The sequence below is a fragment of the Kryptolebias marmoratus genome, linkage group LG2 (assembly GCF_001649575.2).
Source record: "Kryptolebias marmoratus isolate JLee-2015 linkage group LG2, ASM164957v2, whole genome shotgun sequence".
Lineage (NCBI taxonomy): Eukaryota > Metazoa > Chordata > Actinopteri > Cyprinodontiformes > Rivulidae > Kryptolebias > Kryptolebias marmoratus.
The window spans coordinates 36,357,724-36,369,572 of NC_051431.1; positions in this window are offsets into that span (position 1 = coordinate 36,357,724).

Genomic DNA, 11,849 nt, shown 5'->3' on the forward strand with positions numbered 1-11,849 from the left:
TTTTAATGGTTTAAAATAAAAAAATAAAATAAGAAAAATCTAGTTATTTCCATGCAGTGTCCAGAAAGAGGTGTTGTTCAGCTTGTAGGGCACCACAACTGCTTCCACCCACCTCGATCATCATCATCATATGAAATTACCTTTATGTCACAACAAAAAATAGTGGCTGGTAAAATATTTGAGTGGCTGGTAAAAAAAAATTTACCCAGGGGTGGAAATTAAAAATTTTGTCCACCAGCACAAGTTGAACAACTGGGAGATAAAGTTCAAGAGGCCAGACTGAGATGGTTTTCACATGTGCAGAAGAGGGACAGTGGGTATATTTGTAGGATGTTTGAGATGCAACTGCCAAGGAAAAACACAAAAAGAATGCCAAAGAGGAGATAGATCAATGCAGTTAGAGAGAACATGGAAGTAGTTGAAATGAGGACAGAGGAGACAGAAGACAGTTTGATGGAGGAGGATGACTTATTGTAGCAACCCCTGATCAGGGAACAGCCAAAAGAAAAAGAAGAAGTCTATGCAGTCAATCAAGTACTATTTTTCGGGCTACTGCCAAACACAGACTTGTCCATCGGAATGCCAGACAGAAAAGTGTGATTAGTCACTCCAGAGAACATGTCTCCTCTATTCTAGTTTCCAGTGGCAGCATGCTTTACACCACTGCATCCACGCATTGCACTTGCTGAAGGATGCAGCTGCTCAGCCATGGAAACCCATTCCATGAAGTTCTCTACTCACTGTTCTTGAGCTAATCTGAAGGATACATGAAGTTTGGAGGTCTATAGCTATTAACTCTGCAGAATGTTGGTGACCTCTGTGCACTATGCATTTCAGCATCCACTGAGCCCATTCTGTGATTTTACATGACCTACCACTTTTGCCCCTTTTCCACCGGCTCTAAAGGTCCCAGCTCCACTCTACTTGGCTTGTTTTGCATGCGTTTCCACCGGCATTTTTTCGAGGCCGGTTCCTAATGTTAGAATCTGGGTTTTTGTATTTTGTTTTGTCTTCATGTTTCAGTTTGAGTTTATTGTTTGTGTTATTTAGTTGTCTCTTCCCTGTGCCTCAGCCACCATTCACTTCTCCTCAGTTACTCTCTCTCTCTCCCCTGTTCTCACCCATCTACACCTGCCTCTAGCTCCATAATCATCTCACCTGTGCCCACTTCCACTAATCACCCTCTGCCTTTAAAACCAAGTCACTTTCCACATTTCCTTGCTGATTCATTGTCATACTCCTGTCTCCCTGATGTGCTGTCCTGTGTCTCGTGCTGGTATGTGTTGCCTCCCGTTCTGCCTCCTGTGTTCTTATGTTTAGGGTATTTAGTTTAGATTTTGCTGCCATGTCAGCTTTTGTTTTGGTTTGCCTTTTATTTCTAATAAATTAGTTTATTTTTTCAATATGAGTCTGCGCTCAGGGTTCGCCTCCTTCACCCCACACCTTGACACCTGCTTTTTTGGTCTCTGCTTTGGTTGCGAATTAATAGACCAATAAACAACAGTGTTAGCTTACCCTACAACGTTTATGCCATCTGTCGCCCAGGTGAAGGTGCTGTAAAGCCTGAAATCTCCGGCGGATAACAGCTGTCCTACTCCGTGCAACAATTGCGGCATCCAAAGCATTTCTTCCACTGCGCCTCTCTTCCTGAAGTCTCAGTAGAATCCCCATAAGTTTAAAAAACAGCAACAACACAGGGCCAACGTTGTCCATAACGCTTCCGTTGTCTCCACAAATGACACCAAGTTTCGGTAGCGCACACTCCCCCCTCCCCCGCAACACAAGGAGGTATTCCTCTGCTACCGACCAAACTGGCCGGTGGAAACGCAATGCATTTTTTATAGAGCCAAGCCAAGCCGGGCCGAGTAGAGTGGGGCTTCTGTAGTAGAGCCAGTGGAAAAGGGGCATTTGTTGCCGAGTTGCTGTTGTTCGTAATTGCTTTCACTTTGTTATAATACCACTAACAGTTGACTGAGGAATATACAGTGGCAAGGAAATTTCATGACTGGACATTTTGCACAAATAGCATCCTATCCCATTACCATGCTGGAATTCACCAATCTCCTGAGAGCGACCATTCTTTTACAAATGTTTGTAGTCTGCATGCCTAGGTGATTGATTGTATATACCTGTGGCCATGGAAGTGACTGGGACACCTGTATTCAGTTATTTGGATGGGTGAGTGAATACCTTTGGCAATATAATGTTTTTTGCAAAAAGGAGTGGTCAAAAATTTCAATCTCTAGATGTGCAATGCTGATAAAGATGTATCCCAAAAGACTTGCAAATGGAATTACAGGAAGAGGTGGTTCTACAAAGTATTTAGTCAGTGGGGCTGAATAATAATGCAGCACAAAAAGTTTATTATTTTATATATTTATAAACAATTTTGAAAATTGCATATTGTGCAAATATGCAATACCTTGTGTTGATCTATCACATAAAATAAAATTTCAGTAAAATACTTACAGGTTTGTGGTTGTAATTTGACAAAATGTATACAGATTCAGGAATAATGACAAATTTTTCACAGCACTATGATTGGCAGTATGAATTCAAACATCAAAATTGTACTTGATGTTTGTCATGCTTCAAAATATTTCTGCGTCTATTTTCTTTTTTCAAAACAATACTTAGAAATGAAGGTTGAGTCAAGACTTTTGCACAGAAAACAGGTCTTAGAGAATGTTTTAACAAAATGTCACAATTTGGTGAACTGCACGAAGAGTTATTTTTAAAACCAAACTAACCACAGCTGTAAATACTGGTAGGACATTGGCTGAGGGTCACCAGACTCGGTGGTGCTCCCGAAGTTTTGCCACCCCCCTGAGTCGCTCAGCTGATTGGACAGAGGAGCTTGAGAGGAGGCTGAGGAGCAGAGAAGATGATGGAAGAGGTTCAGGAGAATATCTGATGGGCTTCAGAGGAGGAGGAAGTCAGCCCAGCTGTGCTACCAGAAGATCTTCCTGTGGACAGAGTTTCACAGGAAACTGTGGACTTCAAGATGTCTTCACAGGTAAGTAAATTACAGGGCTAAGTAAAACATTAACCAGAGGTTAGCATCACTTTAATTAAAATAAAATATTTATTTTGGTGGGAAAGAATTTACATAGCTTTAAAAAAAACATTTACTAAACTAAAGTGTTCTGTAAATGAAACAAACTTTTATTGCCTGCTGCCAAAGGGGAAAGGGTGATAATGTTTTTGCCTGTGTCTGTCCGTTGTGTTTGCAAAATATCTCATTTACCAATCAGTGGATTTTTATGAAACTCTCAGAAAGTAATCTCTGAATGTTCATCTACAACTGACTACTGTTACTTTTAGTTTCAACCCAAATCAAGATGGCTGTCACAGCTCTGAGCACTACACTTTGTGCAAGATCTTTGCTAAAAACTAAATGTTGTTATTAACCCTGTTTGTCTTAGCAAAATATCTCCTGAACTACTGTGCAGATTTTAATAAAATCCTGTAATCATTGGATGTACATCTACAACTGATTAGCTTTTGGAATCACGCCAGTCTAAGATGTCCCCCACAGTTAATAAATATTACACCACACAAAAATGGCTAGGAGTAGTAACTGAGAGTCATTCACAACACATACTATGAGCACACTAGATCTTTGCTTAAAACTTCAGCATTTATTGTAGGAGCTAATCCTGTTTGCCTGACTGAACGTATTTTGAAAAGTCTCAGAATGAATGTAGTCATTTGATTAACATCTACACCTGATTAACTTTTTGAGTGAAACCAATTCAAAGGGACCATCAAAACAATTTGATCTTAGCCAACACAAAAATGGCTATAACTTAGTCATATTTACAAATATTGAGCTGAGGTTTGATGTAACAGGCGCTAAGAGTCATTCACAACACATATTTTCATGACTAACACATTTCAGAAGATTTCACAATGTCGCAATAGATCACACATAATGTAATAGTAATTGAACTTTACTTATATATCGCCTTTCTACCCAACCAGGTCATCCAAAGCTCTCCTTCTCAGAAAATGATCTAAGTCATAAACTTAGGCATGAAAAGCAGTGGGCTATATGCATCTTTTCACAGAATGTTAGGTCTTTAATTATTGTATGACATTAGTTGAGAGAAAGAGGTCTTTGCTAAAAAAAACTTTTGTTTAGATTTAATTAATGATCAGTACAAAGCAGCCTTGAGCTGACTGCATTATCCAGAGCATTTTGTTAATGCTTTGAAACTAAAATGGTTGAACTTTGTTTGGGGTGACTATGGATCAGTGGTTAGAGCAGTTGTCCTCAAAAGAGTGAGTTGGAGGATCAATTCCTGCTAGCAGTCACATGTCAAAGTGTCCCTAGGCAAGAGACTGAAGCCCTCATTGCCACCAGTGTGTGCCCCATCTGTGAATGATGGGGCATTCACCGATGGCACTGATTAGACTTTATAGAATGATTTGTTCTGATTAGCTTTGTAGAGTGGTGTATGAATGTATGTGGATGGGTACATGAGGGCACAGATTTTGTTGTAAAGCACTTTGAGTAGCCTTGTTGGCTAGAAAGGTGTTATGTAAGTACAGTCCATTTACTTTGTTGTACTCTAAATGTGCCATTTATAAAGGGCTAGAACTTTGTTAATGAACTTTTCCTATTCCTTTAATACTCCTTAAATTAACACCAACTACATTAATCTTTTCTGCTTGTTTAATACAGTTAAACTGCCTCACATAACTAATAGATGGAAATATATGTCACGATTTGAGTTATTTTTATGTATTGATTTCATATTTGTAATCCTTGTGTTTAGTTTGTTGTTTTCTAGTTAATATATTCTCATAGTTAAGCCTGTTTTCATGTTGTCACTCTTGTTTTCTGTTTGTTCTTGTCACAATTATGAGTCTGTCTTGTTTGTTATGGGTGATCAGTTTTTCTCATGTGTTTCCTATGCCAGTATTCACCCGCCCTTAGTTCAGTAGTTCTCCAGTCAGCTTGCCACACCCATCTGCACGCATCCCTAGTTCCCAATCAGTCACCTGTGTCCACTTCTCCATCAGCCTCAGTCTATATAATCTGTTCTTTAGTTTCCATTACTAGCTGGTTCATTGCATTTGGTTTTCTCATGCCATGGTCTGGTCCTGATCCTTATATCGTTCTCCTTTGTGTTCTTGTGTAAGTTTGTTTTTGTTTGCTGCCTTGTCAGCCTTTTGCTTTTCGTTTTGTAAACAAATCAGTTTTTGTTCAATTCGAGATGAGTCTGCAACCTGGGTTCATTTCGCAAAAACCTAACAATATATATATATATATATATATATATATATATATATATATATATATATATAATACTGAACAAAAATATAAACACAACACTTTTGTTTTTGCTCTCATTTTGCATGCGCTGAACTCAAAGATCTAGGACTTTTTCTATGTACAAAATAGGCCTTATTCTTGGAAATATTGTTCTCAAATATGTGTAAATCTGTGTTAGTGAGCACTTCTCCTTTGCTAAGATAATTCATCCACCTCACAGATGTGGCATATCATATTATTGCACAGGGGTGCCTTAGGCTGACCACAATAAAAGGCTACTCTAAAATGTGCAGTTTTATCACACAGCACAATGCCAAAGATGTTGCAAGTTTTGAGGAACTGGAAAGGTGAATGCAAGTATGTCCATCACAACTGTTGCCTGTGAACTGAATGTTCATTTCTCTACCATAAGCCATCTCCATAGGTTTTTCAGAGAATTTGGCAGTACATCCAACCTCAGCTGCTCACAACCACAAACCACATATAACCACACCAGCCCAGGACCCCCACATCCAGTCTCTTCACCTCCAAAATGATCTGAGACCAGCCACATAGACAGGTGCTGCATAACCAAACAACTTCTGTACAAACAGTCAGAAACTATCCCAGGAATGCTCATCTGTATGCTCTTCATCCTCATTGGGGTCTCCACCTGACTGCAGTTTGTCATTGTAACCAACTTGAGTGGGCAAACGCTGAGATTGGATGGCATTTGATGACATTGGAGAGGTGTTGTCTTTAGGAATGAATCCCGAGTTTCACTGTACAGGGCAGATGGCAGACTGCAAATGGCGTTGTGTGGGTGAGCGCTTTGCTGATGTCAATGTTGTGAATCGAGTGGCAGCCACTCTCTGGCATTTTGAATGCACAAAGATACTGTGACGAGATCCTGAGGCCCATAGTTGTGCCATTCATCCACTATAATCACCCCATGTTGCAGCATGATAATGCACAGCCCCATGTTGCAAGGATCTGTACACAATTCCTGGAAGCTGAAAACATCCCAGTTTTTGCATGGCCAGCATACTCACTGGACATGTAACCCATTGAGCATGCTTGGGATGCTCTGGATCAGTGTATATGACAACATGTTCCAGTTCCTGACAATATCCAGCAACTTTGCACAGCCATTAAAGAGGAGTGGACCAACATTCCATAGACTACAATCAACAACTTGATCAACTCTATGCAAATGAGACGTGTTGCATTACGTAAGGCAAATGGTGGTCACATCAAATACTGACTGGTTTTCTGACCCATTGTTGCTGCCGTGTGATTGGCTGATTAGCTTTTGGTGTGAAAAAGTAATTGAATGGGTGGATATACTAAATTGGCCAACAAATATATGTCAAGTTGTAACAATTTGTTCAGCAATGATCACTGGCAGAACACCCTTTGTGCCCACCATAAAACTAGGCAGAGACACCATATGAACATGCACCATTTTAGTTGGATATTAGTGAAAACCCTTACATATACAGACTGTATGGCAGTTAACCTATGTGTTGCCTAAAAAAGATAAATTGGTGTAGCATTTTTGTTTTTAAATAAAACACAGCTCTGTCTTTATACAATATAACTCTGTGAAAATAAACAGTCAATATTAAAATTTAATCTTTGAAATTCCATAATTTAGTCTAAAAGTCTTTTAGTCACTCTAAAATCACCAAAAACAGTTTGATGCACAGTGTGTTTCCTTGATTTATCTGTGGCTGTCCAGGACGTACTCTGCTGGAAAAGCTGTTCCTGCAGCAGCAGCAAGAGGAGTCAGAAGAGGCTGAGAGGCTCTGCTCCAAGATCTTGGCTATGGGTCTCCTTCTGCCTTTTACAGAGTGCTTCAAAGAGCAGTTAGGAGGCAGCACTGCCCACATCACCTCTCCTGCTCCAGCCAAGTTTGACGTATGTAGCTGGATTTTCATTCACCCTCTTTTTATTCATTTTTTTGTGACAGCCTCTGAACACATTTTAAATCCTTTTGTGTGGATTTTTTTTTTTTCATTTTTAATCATTTTTATGCACTTTGACATTTTTATTAGACTGGTATAAATGTATCTGCCTTTAGTGTATTCTCCAATTGTGGTATTTTGTATAATTTTACCACATCCAAATAGGAATTTACATATTTCCAGAGAAAACAGATTTATTTTGAAAGTTTCCAATCAGTCAGGCTTTACTATGGCATGAAGACTGTCCAAAGGCAACTTAGTGTACCCAAGCTGATTTGACAAAGAAAAAAAAAAAAAAAAAAAAAAAAGGGGGGCGGTCATTCCTAAACTTCTGGTTTTGAAGTAAACATACACTGAAACTGAGACCAGTAGTTTTTTGTTTTGATTTGTTGTTGTTTTTTAAACAAATTTATTTATATAGCACATCTAAAAACAACTGCCTCTGGTTAAAGTGCTGAATAGAAGAAAATAAATAGTAAAAAGATAATAACAAGCACCAGACCATAAAAACAATTAAAATATGATAAGACATAAAATAAAACCATTAAAATGAAGCAAAAATGTCAATTCCCATGTTGTATTAAAAGTCAGTGAGTACAAATGTATTTTAAGATGAGACTTTGAAATAACAAGATTTGAAGCCTGTCTAATATGAAGGGGCAGCTGGTCCCACAGTTTTTGTTTAAAATGTTTAAAACAGGTTGGCACAACACCTGAACTGAGACTGCTGTTAAAAGTTGCTAAAATGTCAAAGAACAACTTCAACAACTTTCTTTTAAAAAATAGCTGAAACAACATCATTTGGACAGGAGAATGTCTTCATGTTATTAACTAGTTTCTCAGCTGATTAAAACATATAGGCTCAAACTGGTTAAAGATAGCAGAACTTGATGGTAATGAATGGTTCATGTTTTGTATCTTGTTTGGAGCTTTGAGGTTTAGTGTGCTGGTGTTCAAACCTCAGAACTCAAACTCTAGTGTGGCATCGCTCCACACTAGAGTTTGACTCTGGTATGGTCAATAGTCTTGTTTATTTTTTTGCTGAAAAATAATATCTACATGATCAGCTATAAAACACTAATGCTTTGCTAAATCCATGTAGCTGTAGAAAATTCATAGCAAATTGCCACCCATCATGTCTCGGTGATGTTACTGAACAAGCCCTATCATTCAAATATTGTTTTCAACTTTATAATTTTTTTATTTAAATGACTGAGTAATATTTGATACTGAGTTAAAATTATTTTACCTGGATTAGTCCTAATACAGAAATTGAAATATTTATTTGAACAAGGAAGACAGAGTGATGGAAGTTTTAAAATGTTTAGTTTTGCCCACATGCAACAACAATATTGAAATCAGCGAGTCTCTGCTGTAGACACAAATATTGAGACTTACAGTTTAAATGCATCACTTTTTATAGCCTCTAAATCTCCTCCAGTTTGTTGGTGTCATCACCTTTGTCATTCCACAGGGTCAATCAATTATAATTGTGTCTCAGCCTGGTTGTTCCCCAACATTCTTCTTTACCCATCTCCTGATCCTCTGGCCTTTCAAGTCATTACCATTAAAACATTCTTTCAAGGAGTCCCCACAGAATCTTTTCACCACAATAGTCTTCCTTGGAAATTAAAACAAACACCCAAAATTTCTGGCACCATGTATACCAGAACAGCTGCTGACTCAGTGTCAACATATAAAGCTAAAATTTATTTTTGAAAACTCAGTAACATGTTTTGGCATATAGCTAAAGTAACAGTAAAAAAATGTTTTCTAAGTATTATTATCCAATCATTTTAGAACTACCTATACATTTTGATTAAGTCAACAGCAGTGAAGTGAGGACAGACAGTTGATAAACATGAACAAACAAAACAGGCTTTTTTTTTTATTCTAAAGTTGAACCTTAAAGACTTAAACTGTAACTTGGTCTTATTGTACAGTAGAGCACAGATCTGCATAAGAAATATATAAATAATTTCCTCCTAACGTGTTCACATTTTACTTACAATAGTTAAAGAAAATAATATTTCTGACATAAAGAAGGATGGATTTTAAGAGAGATTTGTTTTTGCAGCATGATCAGCTGTACACATGGGCAGCTGTCAACCAGCCACCACACTCACTGGATCTTCTTGAAGGGAAACTAGCAAGTCACATCAAAGGTTCCTGGCCTCCAGTAAGACCAGGTTTGGATAACCAAACTGGACTCAAACCCACAGAGGCAGGTAAAAACAACATTTTTAAGCATGTTGTACAACTTCAACAACAAAGAAAATTCTATGCTGTATCTATAAATTAAGTAAAAAATTGAAAACTCAGATTAGAGCAGAGACATATTTTACTTGAACAATTAAACATTATTTATTAATGAGCGTATGAGAACCACTATATGGAGAGCCATTTCGGCCAAAATTAAATTAAAAGAAAAAAGGGTAAATAAATTAAAAAATGGGTCAAATAACTAAAAAAAATGAGTAAAATAAATCAATAAATGAGTAAAAAAACTATTTATTTATTTTTCATTAATCCCTTTATTCATTTTCCCAATTTTACTTTTCCTATTTTTCATTAACCCAATTTTCATTAACCCCTTTATTCATTTTCCCAATTTTACTTTACCCATTTTTCATTTACCCTTTTATTGAAAAATTGATTATTTTCCCATTTTCCAATTCCTCTTATTCATTTAGTATTTCCTTATTTTCTTATTTATCCCATACACTTTTCCAATTCTCATTTTCCAATTCTTCGTCCCTGTTTTAATATGTTAATGAGGGGCGGTGTCTTCAGGCTACACTGTCAGCCTATTGGTTAGATTCATCTGCAGTGCTGAACACCTCGGGACTTTCCCTCCGAAAAACAGTCGAGCAATGGCCAGACCCTCCAGGATTTTGCGATGTTGCGATCGCAACTATTAACGCAAAATCAAGCAAACCCCGCGAAATCGCAACTTTGTGCAACTTTCACCAAAATAACCCCAAATAACTCACGAAGAAGAGACGTGACGTCACATTCTGTTAACATCAGCATGCCGGGAGCATGCAGGAGCAGCGACCGAAGCCAAAATGTGCGCTAATGCTTCACATTTGCCCACAAAGATTTCAACAAAACACCGCAGTGAAGTTAGTTTTAAGTTAGATGTTGGATATTCGCGTTCCGCGGAGTTAGCGGCGTCTAGCTCACGGCTGACCCGAAACAGGAACGCTAATTTTAGCCAGCCGTCCCTAAGTGAACCACTGTGCATGAGAGAAGGGGCCGGCAGAGAACGGCTGGCTGACATTAGCGCTCCTGTTTCGGGAGCAAATAAAGCACCTTTTGAGAATGTCAATGTTTGTTGGTAATTATCTTACAGAATTAGTAAGTATTTTTGGTTTATATTTTAAAAGTTATGTTTTTTTATTGATTTTGGTAAAAAAAAAAAAATCGCAACTTTTAAGAACTGCTAACAACTAACTAGACATTCATGACCATTAACTCCGCGGAACACGAATATCCAACATCTAACCTAAAACTAATTTCACTGCGGTGTTTTGTTGAAATCTTTGTGGGCAAATGTGAAGCTTTAGCGCACATTTTGGCTTCGGTCGCTGCTCCTGCATGCTGCCGGCATGCTGATGTTAACAGAATCTGATGTCACGTCTCTTCTTCGTGAGTTATTTGGGGTTATTTTGGTGAAAGTTGCACAAAGTTGCGATTTCGCGGGGTTTGCTTGATTTTGCGTTAATAGTTGCGATCGCAACATCGCGAAATCCTGGAGGGTCTGGCCATTGCTCGACTGTTTTTCGGAGGGAAAGTCCCGAGGTGTTCAGCACTGCAGATGAATCTAACCAATAGGCTGACATTGTAGCCTGAAGACACCGCCCCTCATTAACATATTAAAACAGGGACGAAGAATTGGAAAATGAGAATTGGAAAAGTGTATGTGATAAATAAGAAAATAAGGAAATACTAAATGAATAAGAGGAATTGGAAAATGGGAAAATAATCAATTTTTCAATAAAAGGGTAAATGAAAAATGGGTAAAGTAAAATTGGGAAAATGAATAAAGGGATTAATGAAAAATAGGAAAAGTTAAATTGGGAAAATGAATAAAAGAATTAATGAAAATTGGATTAATGAAAAATAGGAAAAGTAAAATTGGGAAAATGAATAAAGGGATTAATGAAAATTGGATTTATGAAAAATAGGAAAAGTAAAATTGGGAAAATGAATAAAGGGATTAATGATAGTTGGATTAATGAAAAATAAGAAAAGTAAAATTGGGAAAATGAATAAAGGGATTAATGAAAAATAGGAAAAGTTAAATTGGGAGAATGAATAAAGGGATAAATGAAAAATAAATAAATGTTTTTTTTTACTCATTTATTGATTTATTTTATTCATTTATTTAGTTATTTGACCAATTTTTTAATTTATTTGCCCTTTTTTTAAATTTAATTTTGGCTGAAATGGCTCTCCATACCACCACATCAAATTTAGCTCCATTTTTATTCATAGATGATACGCCCAGTGGTTCATGAGATATTTTAGCAACAGATAAACCCACACAGGTACAAACAATATCACACGGCCTTTGTTTTTTGCAGGTGGGTGATAAATATGACTAAATGATTAATTAA